Here is a 16,164-nt window from a genome sequence, read left to right on the forward strand (position 1 = left end):
GCAGGAGCCTCTCCTCTGGACCTCAGGCCCATCTCCTGCGAAACAAGGGTCACAGGTAGGCAGGTGTTCCTGGGCCCCGTGAGAGATGCACCCCCATCTACTCCTCAAAAGGCAAACAGTCAGCTTTAGCAATGGTCCCCTCATCTCCAGAAAACACCACCTCCAGAAATATCCCATCTTCGGTCCCCCTCTGAGAATGACAAATTTCCTCTCCAGAAATGCTTGGTTCGAATCCAGAAATGTTCAGCTCCAGAACGTTCCATCTCCAGAAATGTTCCATCTTATCTCAAGAAATCCTCTCTCATCTTCAGATACAATCCATCTCCACAAATGCCACTGCTCTGTATAAAGGCTCCATCTTAGCTCCAAGAATGTTCCACTTCCAGAAATATCACATCCCATCTCTAGAGATGTTCCATTTCAGCTCCAAAAATACCTCAAATCCAGAAATGCCCTATTTTATTCCCAGAAATACTCCTGCATCATCTTAAAAAACACTCCATTTCTAGAGGTACTACAGTTTATCTCTAGAAATAGTCCATTTCCAGAAACGTTTCATCTCTAGCAATGTCTGGAATCCAGAAAGGCTTCATCTTTACTCCAGAAAATGCCCTCCCCTATCTCCAGAAATGTTCACACCTCATCTCCCAAAATGCCACTTTGTCTTCAAAACTGTGCCGCCCCTTAAATGGTTTCCATCTCTTCTCTAGAAATGTTCGCATCCTGTCCCCAGAAGTGCCATGTCTCGTGTTCTCATGTTCTCAAAACATGCCATCTTTGGAGATGCCCACGGTAGCTCCAGAAAGGTCTCCCTGTCAGGGGAGACAGGGATTCAGAGACTCAGAAGCCCACCTCCTGCAGGACTTTCCGGGGAGGGGCTGAGCAGTGACCAGGAGGCCACCTCTTGCTCTTTTGCTGTTGTCCCTATGGTCTCCTGAGATCCCTTAGCCACATGCTGGGCCTGCTCTTGTGCCCAAAGCAAGGATGAGGTCAAGAGCGGGGCTGGCAGGTGTCAAGTTCCCTGTAAGTGGAGGCGTGGGGTTTGGAGCAACTGGGAGCCCCAAGTGATGAGCAAACATGGTGATGGGGGTCTGGGGTGGGGAAAAACGGACCAGAAGGGGGGCGCTCTGCACGCACCCCCACAGACAGACACACCCTAGCCACAAACACGTCCACCAGCCCAAGTGCATTCATGCGCATTTGATGGTGAACACCTGTGAAGTGCAGACACATGTGCCCCCCAGCCCACCTGCCTCGGCTCAGAACCACGTGCACTGCACACTCTCTACACGGACATTCACACTCCGTGCTTGCGGCCCTCCCCAAGTGAGTGCACGGCACACACACAAATGCACACAGACGACACAGACACACACACACACGAGTTCAGCATCACACATACGCTGCGACACACTATCAACCTCATCCCCGCGCCCTGGTTCTCTCCAGGCCAAGTTCAAGGGGGCAGAAGCCCTTTGTCAGTCCCTCCAGTGAGTCTGGGTTGGCAAGATGGAACAGTCTTGGGGACTGCTGTGTGTCCAGCTGGGGGAGGGGGATGCCCCGTGCCAGGACTTGGGCTTAGAAGGGACTGCAAATGACAGGAAGGTACAGGCAGACGTCTGGCCTCTGCTCACACACCTGTTAAGATGGGACACTCCTGGCCCCTTGAAGCATCCCAGGCCTCCTATGGGCCACTCTAAATGACGCAGGTTCCTCTTTGGGTGGGACCCAAACCATGCGCTGTCACCTGTGTCCACACCGCTGCTTTCTGGAGTCCCAAAGTCCATGCCCTGCTGAGAATCCGCCTGGGGGGGTTCTCTTCTCTCTGTCCCCGGACAGGTAAGGAAGTAAGGGGCCTGGAGGTGGCCTAGTACCAGCACACACATGGGCACGCTCACATGCACACTCACACACGCAGGCACGGAACACACCTCCATGCCCCAAGCCCACTCACAGGAACGGAGGAAGCAGCCCCTGGTCTGCAACCAGGTCTGTCCCTGATGCCTCTGTGGGCGGAAGGTCTCGGAGCCTCTAGGTGTGTGGGAGAGGCAAGGGGCCCGGAATCCATGATCTCTACTCCCAGCAGCACTGGTAGCTCTGGTCTGCTCCCCCAGGACGGTAATTACCATTTCTTAAGCCTCCCAATTTAGAATCAGCCTCAATTAACTGAAACCTCCCAAGCCCCCTTTTGGGATCCGTCAGGACCAAGGGCAAATGCTGAACAGACCTTGAAGGTGCCTTTCGATCTGCCCTCAGCGTAGGCCCCTTTGCCTTACCACCTCGCCAACTGGCCAGCTCTTGCCTACAAACGGGCTCCCGTGTCTGTCCCACCATCCCGCTCGCGGTCCCTTTGCGTCCTGGACACCGTTCCAGACCTCCTTCTCTAAGAACTGAGACGCTCACTCAAAAATGTGAGGGAATAAAAAAGGCCAAACAGTCCAGCATGACCTGAACAACACGTGGTCTCTGGACACAAGATGGGAGAGCACTGGAGGCCTGGCCTCGGCGTGGGGAGGTGAGCCCCCGCCCCACCCCCGCCGGCATCCCAGCTCCCAGGAGCAGCGGGCCTTCTGGAGAGGTCTGCATTGGTATTCTCTGTCCCTCACAGCCCAAATTACACCAGCTCTCCTGGGACCCGTTTATAGCACGTTGTCACTTCAGCAAAAGGTTATGTACCAGCACATCGAAATCCCTCCCGCATATTAACTAAAAGAGCATTTTTAAAAATGCACAGGAAAAGGCAGCTCACCGAAGAGGCAGTTTTTAGAGCGTCTTAGATCAGAATAAGCCCCCGTGACCCGTCATCGAGCATTGGAGCCCCTGTCCAAATTCCGCCCTTGCTGGGACCCAGGACAGGTCACCTCACCTCTGTGCCCTCCGCTTTTCTCCGTCTAGTGAGAGGGAGGAGAAAAGGCCCCACGATGGTGCACTAGTCAGGGATGCCAGGGCCCTCGGATTGAATGGAATGAATGAGTCACATTACGGAACCAAGACAGTCCAACTGGCCTCGTGTTCAGGCTTCACCAAGCACGCAGGCAGCAGGCAAGGAAAGCTCCGTATTTCTCAAGTATCCTGTGCCCTTTTGGACCTTCCTATCTTTCCCCAGGCAGTTCCTGCACCTGGGCCACCTTTTTTTTTTTTTTTTTTTCCTTTTTCCCCTGCCTGGAGAATTTCTGGAAAACACCTTCAAGACACAGTTTGGAATCAGTCTCTCGGTTCTGACATTTTACGGATAAGGTTCAAAGATGGAATCCGCCCAAGAGCGGAGAAAGCCAGGACGCCGGCACTGGAACCGAGGGCTAGGCAGGGGGGCAACTCTGCCCCGAACTGGGCAGAAGGTGGCAGCCCGTGTCGGCTCTGTCTGCGGCCCCCTGTGGGCGTGCGGGTTTCTAGTTTCAGAGAAACAAAAAGTAGATTTTTTATGTGAAATCCCAAGTTGTATTTAAGACCCTGGGCGCAGCTGGGGCTAAGCGTCAGACTCTTGGTTTCGGCTCAGGTCGTGCGTGACCTCAGCGTCACGGGATCAAGCCCCCGGTCAGGCTCCGCGCTCAGCGTACAGTCTGTTTGAGATTCTCTCTCTCTCCCAAATAAATAAATAAATCTTTAAGACCCTGTGCTGGTCAAACAGCGCCCGTCTGAGGGTGTCACCAGCCAACAGTCTCTGGTCTGGGTTCCCAAGCCCTGGAGAAAGGGAGGTCAGGTCACAGAAAGGGGGGGCAGTAAAGGGCAGAGTAGGGCGAGTTAGGGCAGGGGCAGAGCCTGGTCTTGGGCCTCTCTCCTGTCACACAGGGTTGATCCTCCTGCCCACTGTCCCCTAGCACGTGAGAGCTGAAGCCCCCCTCACACGGCAAAGGGCTCAGAAGGTCCTCCTGGGATGAACGATGGAGGGCGGGAGCAGAAATTCTTGACGGTTATTTACCTCCGCTGTCAGGATGTGTCCTACTGGCCAATCCAACGGTTCGGGCTACAAGGAACCCTAAGATTATCCGAGCCTTTTACCGATGAGGAAACGCCCTAGAGAAGAGCAGCTCTCGCCTGGCATCCCAGGGCGGGTGAGTAAGTGAACGACAGCGTCAGCCTGGGATGGCCGACTCCATTCCGTCACCGAGGTGTGACCCATGATTCTCCTGCTCCTCCCACAGACAGAAGACCCCAAACACGGGGAGTATCAGGTAGGGTGCCGGAAGGTCTGCCCTGCTGGGTCCCCCACCAGAGAAATCCAGCAAGAAGGGCCATGCTCTGCATGGGCCTGGAGCCAGAGTTAACGGGCTGCTGCCTCCATTTCTTCATCGGTGAAATGGGGATGGCAGGACCGATGCCCCGCAGGAAGGGGTTGAAGACTGGAAATAATCAAGTGCTCAGGGCCCAGCACTGGGGAGGCCTCGCTGAGAAGCCGCACTGAGTCCCAGGATTCCAGATATCACTCGGATCACCCCGGGTCCCGGGCCCGCCCTCATCCCCCGCACTCCTCCTCCTCCTGTCTTCTGTGGGGCTCCGGGTACCACTCCTCCCTCTCTGTGTCGAGCCTTCTTTTAGGGAATTACAATCTGTTGGGCTTTAATTACTGGTCCCTGAGGAGTTCCACCTCTTTCCCCAGCGAGAGGTAATAATCCCTCCCAGGGTTCAGACAGGCAGGGCTGTGGGGAGCCGCTTGGAACCCAGGCAGGAGTCTGGAAGCAGGGTCAGGCCCCAGCTTCCCTCGGGAGCAGGTCCAGGAATAGCTCCATGTAAGGAGGGCCGGGTCAGGCCCCACCACTCAGAACCAGAGGCCTCGGCTCTGAGGGGGGACACGGAGGCCCAGAAAGGCTCACGGCAGGCCGAAGGTCACACAGCCCCACGGTGGGGGTGGTGGGGGGCGCTTTTCTGATACTCCCTGCCTTTTCTCCTCATTGGCTCATTTTCTGCCTCAAGCCTGGGCTCCAGCTGTGCTCCCTGCCTCCAGGATAAAACCCTTCACGGCAGTCAAGGCCCCAGGCTCCTTTTCAGCCTCCACTCCTGCCTCTGTCTCCCACCTCTGACCTTCTAGATCTCTTCTGACTCTTTCACGCCTCCAGGCCTCCCAGCTCGCTGTCCAGCACTGCGGTCCCTTCTGTGGTCAAATGCTTCCCCCTCCAGACCCAGGGTCCACGTTCCCTTGGCTGGGAGGCCCACCCCTGACTCTCCCGGGCATGGACTGAATGTGCCTCATCTGGGCTGTCGGCAAACGTCTGCTGAACGCTGAACGAAGGACTGAAGGAAATGAATCTCGACTTACAAACCAGATGCCCGTCAGGTGCCCGCTGCCGCCCCTCCCTGCTGAGCCCCGTCAATGGCAGCAGCTGTGGGAAGTCGGTCGTGCGTGTAGAAGACGGGTCAGGCTGACCTGTTCCCAGCCAGGCCGCGGCACCCCTGTGTGGGAGCTCTCGGCTCCCACACCCTCACCGCGAAGACCACTAACGAGGGCCAGGGCGAGCGTGGGTTGCACACGAGGCAGGCACCGTGCATGCTTCTCAGGGCCCTGTGGACTGAGGTTCAAGGCCGGGCACAGCGGGCGGGTGTAGAGCCCCCTAGGCTCTATTCAGGTGACAGGCTCCAAGCAGGTGGCTGGGGCAGGGCTCACACTTGCGCGTGTGGATACGCACACACGCGCATCTGAATTTGGCCACAGGTGGGTGGCTGGATTAGGTGACAAGAGGCACAAACCAGGAGGTGTGAAGTGAACATCTGAATCCTGGCTCCTAAGAAGGTGGGTGACAGGCACGCCGGGCTGCAGCCCCAGATGCCGCTCTGGCAGAGCTGAGCGGCTGCACCCCGCGAAGGCCAGATGGCCCCCTCATTAGCTCTGCCCATGGGCCCCGCGGGACTGAGAGGTTGCCGGCCCCTGCATTATGCAAACATGAGTTCAGCCTCTGATCACTCCCACAAGGTAATAGGTTTGCATTTTAAGCAGGGCTTTCAACGCTTTGACCCTGGGCTGTGACGAAAGGAGTCATTTCAAGCCCTGGGAAAGGGTTTTTGGGGAAAGCAGATATCCCAGGGGTCACGGTGCTCCTGGGAGGTGGCACCTTGCATGGTGACCTGCGGTGGCACAGCCTCTATGTGCTTCAGCTCAAAGGGCTTTTGGGGGGATGAGGAACATCTGCCCACCTCTCTTCCAATTGTGACCTTGGGAACAAGTGGCTGCTGAGTTTTTGGGTCCATCTGCCTCATTCTAATGACATCATTTCTGGTCCCGGCACCCTCCCCTTGGACAAGGTCCCCCTAAGAATGTGAAACTTGGTCCAGGAGTACCATCCCCTCCCTCTCCCCAGACACTCTACCTTTGAAACGCTTTTGGGGGGGGGTTTCCTATGAAAGTCTTAGCTCCCTGGAGGTTTCTACTGAAATGACAGTCACCTCAACCCCAGGATGCCTCCCAGGAAGCATGGAAAGAGTAGAGCATGTCTCTCTCCCAAGAAGCCAGCAAACCCAAGGCCCCTGCCGCATTAACACACAGGTGCCCTGAACGGACAGACGCACAGATGAACGCTGAGCGAGCCCCTCTGTGCGTCCCAATGCTGCAGACGTTTGAACAAACTTGACCTGGTTTTCCTTACTCTTCTGGCAGCCTGTCAGGACAGAGCCATGACCCCCATGGCCCAAAGGAGAAACGAAGGCTCGAAGAAGAGGAAAAAGTCCCTGCTTGTGGCCAGTGCTCTCACGTGCTTTTGGGTGTGGATGGCCTAAAGCGGGGTGTCCTCCTCCCCGAGAAGCCTGGCCTGGGTGCAGAGGGGTGTGTGGAGCAGGACAGGATAAGGCAGGGGGCCACCCTTTTGGACAGCTGGGTCTCCACACATGCAGAGCTAAACCAGTTCCCCCAAGCACCTATCACTTACGAACCAAGACAACACTTGATCCTGGGCCATCAGCTGAGGGTCCCTGGCTGATTACTACTATGGGTACTTTCAATTCCCACAGCCTTCACAAGGCTGACTGAAGGTGAGATAACTGAGTAAGGCAGAGTGTGACAAGGCCCAGATTTTTTTCCAGAAAGGTCTTGGTGGCATATATTCAGGAATATGGGTACACAGTGGCCAGCTGCAGGCACTAAGGGGCACCTGTGGCTAGTCTGCTATGGAATTGTCAGCCACTTTATGGGGAACAGTGAGAGGGAGGGGAGGCATCCCTGCCCAGGATGGCGAAGGTGACAGGAGCCAGACCAGAGCTGCCTAGGGCCAGCGAGTCATCTGGCTCCCCACGTGAACGGACACCACAGCCTTATGCCTTGTGCAGCGTGGACCTCAGGAAGAAACGATCTCAGGGGGCACAGGGAAGATAAGAAGGCCTGTCCTTGACATCTCAGGTCCCCAAGGTCCTGCAGAGGGAGGACTCCTCATCATGGGAGTCAGGGGCAGCTGGGAACTAGGTAGCGGGGGATGGGGGGATCTGGGGCTTAGGGTCAAAGAACTGGGTCCAGCCTGGGGTCCCTAACAACTGGCTCCGTGACATCAAGCATGTCACCACAAACACTGACTTTCAGGATCCGTGCAAATGACAGGACCAGTGACTGGCACATGAGTGGGGAATCTATGGAGCCTGGTGGCTGCCAACCAGCCCCTGGGAACTTGATGGTGGTGGCGGCCTTTAAAATTCAAAAGAGAAGCTCCAATCTGCCTTGGGCATAGAGCCCCAACACCTGGCCAATCAGCCCCGCACCCTCCCCAGGTGTGCTCCCCTCCATGGGCTGCACCCTGCAGCCAGACCCTGCCCCAGTCTCCATCCTCTGGTCTCAGTCTCAGCCCTCCCGGCCGGGGGATGTAAGCAGGAATGGCTCAATCAGGATATAATCGTTTTTAATTAACGTGCGGATCATTTCACAGGCTGATCTCCTTGGAGACCAGAGGGAAGACGGTCTTTTAAGATTTTCTCTTGCCTCCCCCCCCTTCCCAGTTGAAGGCTGCCCCCCCCTTCACCCACCCAGCCGCAACCTTGAAAGGAGCACAAAAGCCTGCTGCCTGGATCCCTCTTGGGGCCATTAGGGGGAAAGTGTGTGCTCACACACACATAAACACGCACGTGCCCAAGCTCAGGGGCGTGCTCTCCCCCCATCGGAAATGCACAAATGGGATCAGAAGCTCACAGACATACGCACACACCCACAGACGTGGCACACACAGGGATACACACAGATAGGCGCACACACACACAGACAGACATGCATGCAGGTACACGTGCCCAAGCTGGAAGACACACAGGCCCCTTAAGAAATATACAAACAGGGTCCAAGACCCACGGACAAGGGCACATGCGTGTGTGCACGTGTGCACACGCACACACCCAGGCTGGCAGGCAGACCGACCCCCACACAAACAGGCTCAGACACACATACACAGGCACACACGGATGTGTACGCATGTTCACGGATGCGTTCCAAAGCACAGACACACACTGCAGAAATGCCCAAATACCCCACACTCATGGGAGGGGTGTGCTTAACCTCCACAGCCAACTGGTGTCCGGCACTGGGAAGCAGAAGGTCCCTGTCCTGGGATGGGAAGCGTAAGCCACCATCACCTTGCCCCTAGAAGCACCCAGGGCCCCAGCCCCCTCCCTGGGGGTGCCCTGCCGCCTGCCCCACAGGGAAACCCAGGAACGCAAGCCTCGGAGGTCTTGCCGCCCTGCCACCCGCCTGGTCTGGATCCTTCCGTTCCAGAGCCTGGCCAGCTGCTGTTTCATTCAGCGCTGGCAAGAGCCCACCCTGGACATCCAGCCTTTCCTACCAGTCAGCGAGGGCTAGCCCTGACACCCGAACTGGGAGAACTGTCCCCCAGGCTCTCCCAGCGTGCGTGGGGGGCGGGTGCTGCCCAGTGAGGGGTGGGGGCGAGCTCTCTCCTTTCTTCCTTTGCATTTTCTTCCCTCCTGACCTCCTCTCCCTCTTTTCTAATCCCTCCCTATCTTCTCTTCCTCCTCTCCTTCCTTCTGTTCCCCTTCCTCCCCAGGGGCCCTCTTGAGGTCAATCTAAGATCAGAATAAGTTTAAAGATGACCCTGATCCTTCCCCGCTCCCCCACGGTGGCTATCTGGGCCAACACCTGACCCACCGCCCCAAGCTCCTAAACAGACCCCAAGCTATGTCTTTGGAAAAGTAAACTGAGGCACAGGGGTAAGGGCACAGCCATGGGATCCACGCTTTGGATCCTCAAGTTGTTCTTCTGGAGAATGGGATGGCAAAGAGGAACGAAGGAGTTTTGAGGAGGGGCAACAGGGCATCCACACTGGCCAACCACAGCCTAGTAATTTCGGCGGCCCGGGAATCTGTGGACAGGGCCAGTGTGCGTGACACAGAAAGCATGTGACAGGTTTAGGAGCCTATCTGGTGCTCCAGCTGGCAATGCCAAGGGCAAGCTTTGTGCTTCTCCTCCCTTGGGGTCTCAGCCCCCTCCCCACCTGTGAAATGGCCAAGGTCAGCCTACAGGATCCTTAGGAACTCTTCCTACAAACAGAAACCACAGTGGCAAGTCAGTAGCTGGTTCTTGGCTGCTGCAAGGCTTATCAGCTGCTGTGTGACCTTGGGACTCACTTCCCCTCTCTGGGCCCCGGTTTCCTCCCCTGTCAAAGAAGGGGGCTCAGATAGGTGATTCACTGCCAAGGCTCTTTTCAGTTCTGACAGAAGGTTCTAGATTTGAGGAAGCAGAGCAGATAGTGCCCCACTTCTGGAAAAATGAGAAGCCCATTTCTTCCACTGCAGGCATGCCGGAGTCTTCAACATCGGCCACGTCATTTTGAGGAAATCAGCTCAAACATCACACAAAAAAGTGCTCTGTGCAAATACATTCGCTACCTCGTTCATCAGGAGCATCCCGAATGTTGAACAAAAGGGGACTATTAAGTAAATGATGGCACGTCCACCCGATTGGAAAAGCCCGAAGACATGAACCGGGGTGTTTATGCTGGTTACAAAACAGGAAAAGGCTCCTGTTCGCCAATGAAGAAAGCAGGATATACATCTGAATACAGAGAATGGCCACAAAGTCTTTAAAAAACAAACCAACTGCGGGAGTCAAAAAAGACTGTGAAGCACAACATCAAAATATTAACATTGTCATAGCCCGCTGACAGTAACCTTGTTTCTCTTTCTCTCTGTTTCAGGTTTTCTCTGAACCACGTTTTAAAATGTATATGTCGGGAAGGTTTCTTTTTTTAAAATGTCTAAATGCCTCCAATTGAGAAACTTTCCCCTTTCTCGTTCATTCATTTATTCATTCATTCATCAGGGATTCATTCACTCCTGTGTTTGTCCAGCCAAAGCTGAGTGCCCGTCGTGTGCCAGGCCCCACAGCTCTAAGATCCGCAGGGAACACTTCTCACCTGCAGGAAACAAATGCGTGTGTGTTGGGGCCTGGGGGAGGGGGAGACAACCCCACAAATAACTCTACACCAGGGCACTTGTCCCATAATGGGGCCCACTGAGGGAGCAGAAATCAATCCTGTCGCTTTCAGCCCTGCCTCCCCCTGGCCTCAGCCAGATCTGCCCTCAGCTGCTGGGGTCTTACAGTCTGGCCTATGGATCAGACACTCACCCTTAACTGCCAAGCCTCCAGCTGTGGGTGGTTAAGGGTGGGGGTGGAGGTGGGGAGCAGGGCAAAGTGTAGACCACCCCCCTCTCTGCCAGCCCAAGGGCGATTCCACTTCAAGTTCCCTAACCTGACCCCTAACCCGGCTCCCTGGCTGCTGTACCCTCCCTCCGCTCTGATTTCTGCCCCCCTCCCAAGGTCCCTAAGCAAGGCACCACCCAGCCAGGTCTTGTCCCGCTGTCTGCGGCTGCTGAGAAGGAAAGCACAGAGTATGGAATCTGCTAGCTCCTGTCAGCCAGTGTCACGCTGTTAGCACGTCAAAGGGTCCGACAGTGGGTCCCTGCTGTGTGGGGGCTGACAGATTTCTGGGGAGAGTTAACTCTTTATATTCTTGGACCAAGCCACAGAACAGCCTGGAAACGGTCCGCCACCACCCCCAAGGTGCCTCCTCTCTCCCCCCAGGAATTCCCTTTTTAAGTAGAGAGAAGGATTTCCTTCTCCTGCCTGGGTTGCCAGCTTGGGGGTCCCCCGGGCATGGCTCCCTACCCCGGGAAGAGAAAGAGGAGGCGCCCCCTTTAGCTCCCTCCCACGCTCGCCTGGGAATCCAATTAAGGCAGATTTCCATTGACTCTTCTCGGCCCCCACTCCTGTTCCAACTAGCCCTTCACCCGTTCCACATTTCCTCCCCCCCGCAAAGGAGCAAAAGGATTTTAGGCGCTTAGAGTGCCGAGAAGCTTCTGACCCTGCGACCCCTACTTGGCGTTGAGCAGCACCCCCCGCCCCAGGACTGCGGTCCCCAGAAAAATCTCCGGTCTAGCAATCCCCTCCTGTGGCCCCAGTGGGAAAAGGAGAAGTTCCCACCACTCCCCTCCCCCTTTCTATCCCTCCCCCCACCCCTGAGGGAGGGGGCGAGGCGTCCGGATCTCCGGGTCACGGGAGCAGCGTCTGCTGTGGATGGCAGGAGACAAACACTCCGTCACACACACACACATCACCCTCGGGATCACCTCTGAAGCCCGCATTGTACAGGAGGGGAGGAGGCCGAGTTGCGGGGAGGAGGCTGAGGTTGGGGGGGCCCTCCGACGTGCCTGAAGTCACCAGCCAATCAGCAAGCCCAAGAGGGGCTAGAATCCACGACCCCCGGCCGAGAACCCCACCTTGCCCCCGCCCCCCTCCCCCGCACAGCGCCATCCGACGTCAACGTCTCTAACCCAAACAAGCCCCTCCCCCAAGAAGTCCTCCCTCCCTTTCCCCTGCTCTGGGTCAGCAACCCCCAGAGAGACCCAGCTACGACCCCCACCCCCGACGGCAAGGCGCGAGATTTCATTGTCAGCCCGGCCACTCCGGCGCGCGTGAGGCGGGGATGCAGGGCAGGGGGGGCCGTGTGGCAGGCTGTGGCGCGGGGACTGGGGAGGGGTCTCCAAGGGAAGTGTTTGAAGCTGCTCCTCCAGCTCTGTCCAGATCCGGAAGCTGCCGGGGGAGGGAGGAAGGCGGGGGTGGGGAGAGCGCGACCTTAAGCGCTCGCAGGCGGCGAGGAGGGGCCGCGGCGGCCGGAGGAAGCGCCTGGAGGCGTCGGGGGCGCCGAGTCCCCGGGGAGGCAGCGCTCTCGGGAAGTTTCCCACCGGTTGCCCGGAGCAGGACAGGGTGCGCAGACGGCCCTCCCCGGTCTGACCGGCTCCAGCGCGCAGATTGCGAACTTGAGCAAAACTCCTTCCGTCACTGGCGTCCCTCACCTTCCCATCAGCGGCCACCAACCCCGCCATCTCAGCCCCCTGCCTTCCACCAGTGCCACAGACCTCTCACCAGTGTATTGTGGAGAAAAGGGGAGGGTGAAGTCCCCAACACAACCAAACTGCGGGCGCACACACACACACAAAGAAAAAAAAAAAAAAAGGAAAGAAAAGAAACAAACAAAAAAAGAAAAAAAGAAATTCCTTCTCCTGAGACCGATTTCCTCAACCGGCGTGGAAAACCCCCAAACAGGCAAATCTGCAACTCCAGCCAAGATCGCGGCGCGGCGGGAGGGGTACTCGCGGCCGGCGGCCACCACCGCCGGCAGCCCCGGCTTTGGGGCAGGTCTGAGCGCGGCGGCGGCCTGGGGGCTCCGGGAGCCCTCGCGCCCCGGAACGGCCCCCCGAAGACACAAAGCTCTGCCGCCAACAATACCTGCGGGCTCCTCCTGGATCTCCCGGGCGCCGGCGCTGCGCGTCTCGCCGTCTCCCTTTCCCCGCGCCGTCTCTCTCCTCCTCCTCTCGCGCGCGCTCTCCCCCTCGCCTCTTCCAGAACGCAGCGGCCAGATGAGATCCTTGGGAGAAAAAAATGTGAGCGCTCGCACGATTCCTTTCTCTCCGCCCGCCGCTCGCGGCGGCACCGGGCTCGCTCCTTTCTCCCTCGCGCTCCCGCGCGCGCCGCGCCTCTCGCGCCCCGCGTTTCCTTCTCAGCAGCCCCTGCGAGCGCCCTCAGTAGCCATTATTCACGGGCCACCGGGGGACAGGAGGTAATTAGAGACCGCCCCGTGGCCGCATCCACTCGGCAAGCGCGATGCGGGCGCGGGGTGCGCGCGGGGAGGGGCGCGCGACGAGGGGGCTTGGCTGCGCGCAGCCCGCGCCCCAGACGCGGGGGAGGGGAGGAGGAGGAGGGGGCAGGGAGGGAGGAGGCGAGGGGAGGAGTGGTGAGCTCGGGTAGGGAGCTGGAGGAGGGGGCGCCAGGGAGACGCTCCCGCGGCTCTCACCGCCGGGGCTCGGGGTCACCGGCTAGGAGGCTCCGCGGCGCTTTGGGGGTGGGGGTGAGTGTCTCCGTGTGTGTGAATGTGTGTGTACGCGAGCGCGCGCGCGCGTGTGTGTCAGAGATAGAAGGGAGGGAGGGAAACGCTTTAATATTTTTCCAGTGACTTACGAGCCCGTGGGTGAGCTCTTGGCTGCGCGATTAGGTCCGTGTGTGCATCGGTGTGGCTGTATATTTCTGGTCTGTCCTACGTATGAATGTCACGGGGTTTGGGGGTCTGGCTACAAGCTTGTGAGTGTGTTGCTGGGTCTCGGAGGAACTGAGTGATGCGGTGTCTGCGTGGAGTTGTGTTTGTGTGAGATCATTTATAGAGGGTTGTGTGACTGCGTGGGTGGGACTGCGCCCATGTGGGGCTGCGTGTGTCCGAGGAGCTGTGTGTCTGTGTAAGGTTGTGTGTATAGGATTGTGTCTGCGTGGGCCCGAGTGTGTCTCAGGGGTGTTGTGTATCTGTGTGGGCTTGTTTGCGAGTGGGATTGCGGTTGCTGGGGTTGTGGGTCTGCGCGTGGAGGGGGCAGTACGCCTGTGCAGGGCTGTGGGTCGACGAGAGGCTGTGGTGCGTGTCTGCAGGCGGTCTTGTGTATGGCTGCGTAGGGCTGTGTTCTGCGTGCGGGTCTGAGGCCTGGCGGGCACGGGGGGCGGGAGGGGGGGCTCCGCGTGGTGTCGGGGACGGCACCGCCGCAGAAGAGCCGCTTAAGGCGCGAACAAGCTGCGCTGGGGTCGGGGCGCAGCGCGAAGAGTAGTGGCAGAGGAGGGGCGGGGACAGAAGGCGGAGACGAGGGGGCCTTCATCCCGCGCCCCCCTCCCCCCGCACCGGAGACGCAGCTTGGAGATCCTGGTACTTGCCGGCTCCGCGGTCCTAGAGGCACTGGGTTTGGGGGACCCTGCTGGGCGGGGGAGACGCCTATGGGCTGGGGGCCACGGATCTGAGACTCAGAGATCCGCAGAAGCCCAGAAGTGCGCGGCGAGGGCTGCCCGAAGAGGCGGGTAGCAGTCTGGAGACGGCAGAGGACTGGGCCAAGACAAAGAAGAGCGGGGCCGAGGCCTCTAGGCGGGACCGCACCTCCAGGTTCCCCCCGCGGCCGAGGGGCAGCCCAGCCTGCGCGCTAAAGGCTGTCGCGCGGAGCCCCGCGGCAGTGGCGCAGCCCCTCTTCGCCTCGGTCCGGGAGCAGCCACCAGGAGCAGCTCCAGAGCCCTAGGGGCATGGAATTACGGGCCCCGAGAGGGGCCGCGGTGGGTGGGGGGTGGCGGTTTCAGAGCGTAGCGGGCGGGCGCCGCGCCCCGGGGCTGTGATTGAGCGCTCGACTGGCCCGCCCCTCGCCAGGCGGCTCACCGCCCACGCAGCCATTCATTCATTCATCTCTCGGTCTCTGCATCTACCCACCCTTCTATCCATACACGTGTCCGACCTATCGTCCGTTCACCCAATTATCGCGCCAGGGATCATACAGACACGTCAGCCCTGGCTCTCTCCACTTTCTCCTGCTTGCCAGTCTTGTTTGTCTTGCTCTCCTAGGCCCCCCACCTATGTTCCCTGCTCAGGCCCCTCTCTGTTCTGCCAAGAGGGGAGGAGCACACCCACGACCTCTGTCGCACTTCGGTTTTGCTGTTCAGTGATTGCCCGACTTCCTCTATTAACCCCCCACCCTGCCGCTACCAACTCTCCATACATCCTACACTCCACTCCGGCAGCAATTATGAGCCAACTGGGTGTGGGGAGCCTTCCCCCCACCTTGCCGGGCCCTCCCTGGGGCCTGGTGGCTCCTTAGAGAAGGCCGTGGCAGGCAACACATCTCTAGCCACTGCTTGAGCGCTTCCCCAGGGCCCAGCCTCCTGCAGGCTGGGGTGAGGGAATCGTGGAATGGACTAGAAGGGGTTTCATGGATTGCTGTGCCTCAAGGTCTTTGGGTAAGGGCTTGAATAGTCATTCCCAGACTTACCATGTGTGCAGAGTCAAATGGGAAACTAAAAACACAGATTCCTGGGCTCCAGCCCAGACCTAACCAACCTGAGTGCCCAGAGCCTTTGCACATGCCGCTCCCTCTGCCTAGGAATCAACAGCTTACAGCCAGGCTTGGCAATCACTGGCCTGCAGCATCTTACAGCCTACCCAGACTCCTGAGTGCGGCTGCCCGGGGGGCTTGGGGCAGGTCTCTCTCCCAGAAATGGGCCCTAATGTGCCCTCTGGGCTGACCTGTTAAGGAATCAGCAGAAACAAGCCAACTGTGGGCACCTGCTCCCAGCCAGCCAGCCAGCCCTAGGTAGCCCAGCTCCTCTGTGGGCTCCAGTCTTCCCCTCTCTGGAGTGCAGGCTACTTAGTCCTGTCTTCAATGATCTGGCCTGGGAACCAGGGTCACGCAGTCCTGAGGCTGAGGAGAGGCCCACGGTGTGCATCATTAGACAACAAAGCCCAAATCCCTGCTGGGGACCACCAATCCAGTCACAGACTGGCCTGCAACCCCTATCATGGTGACCCTCAGCCTAAAACTGTCCCTGTCACATCCTGCTTCAGCCACCTTGTCCACACAGATGGCCGCAAGGTTCAGATTGGCAGGTAGGGGTGTGAAGATGGTAGTGTGGGGATAGGCTCCCTTCCCCTCCCTGGTTTCAGAGTGATCAGAAGTGTCTGATGAGAGCCCATCCAATTAGGCCCCCTGCCACCTCTCTGACCTCATGCCCATCCCCCTTACTCACCACTCTATCTTCTAGATGTTCTTTGAGTTCACCAGACACAGGGCCTTTGCACTTGCTTGTCCCTCTGCCTGGAATGCTCATCCCCACCTTCTGATGTACCATATAATGTATTTATTTAGGTACCTTGTGGTTATTTTTATCTGTGTACTCACTGGCAC

The 16,164-nt window shown here is 58.2% G+C and overlaps 1 protein-coding gene across 1 annotated transcript in view; it reads right to left on the bottom strand.

Moving 5' to 3' along the window:
* Nucleotides 1-16,164, bottom strand: part of RAI1 (retinoic acid induced 1) — a 117,232-nt gene that overhangs the window by 65,839 nt on the left and 35,229 nt on the right. The window contains exon 2 of the mRNA XM_032841208.1: nt 12,698-12,836. The gene's annotated coding sequence lies outside the window, so the exon portion shown is untranslated. The remainder of the gene's footprint in view (nt 1-12,697; nt 12,837-16,164) is intronic.

Source organism: Lontra canadensis, unplaced genomic scaffold (genome assembly GCF_010015895.1).
Source record: "Lontra canadensis isolate GAN:19392208 unplaced genomic scaffold, GSC_riverotter_1.0 scaffold122, whole genome shotgun sequence".
NCBI lineage: Eukaryota > Metazoa > Chordata > Mammalia > Carnivora > Mustelidae > Lontra > Lontra canadensis.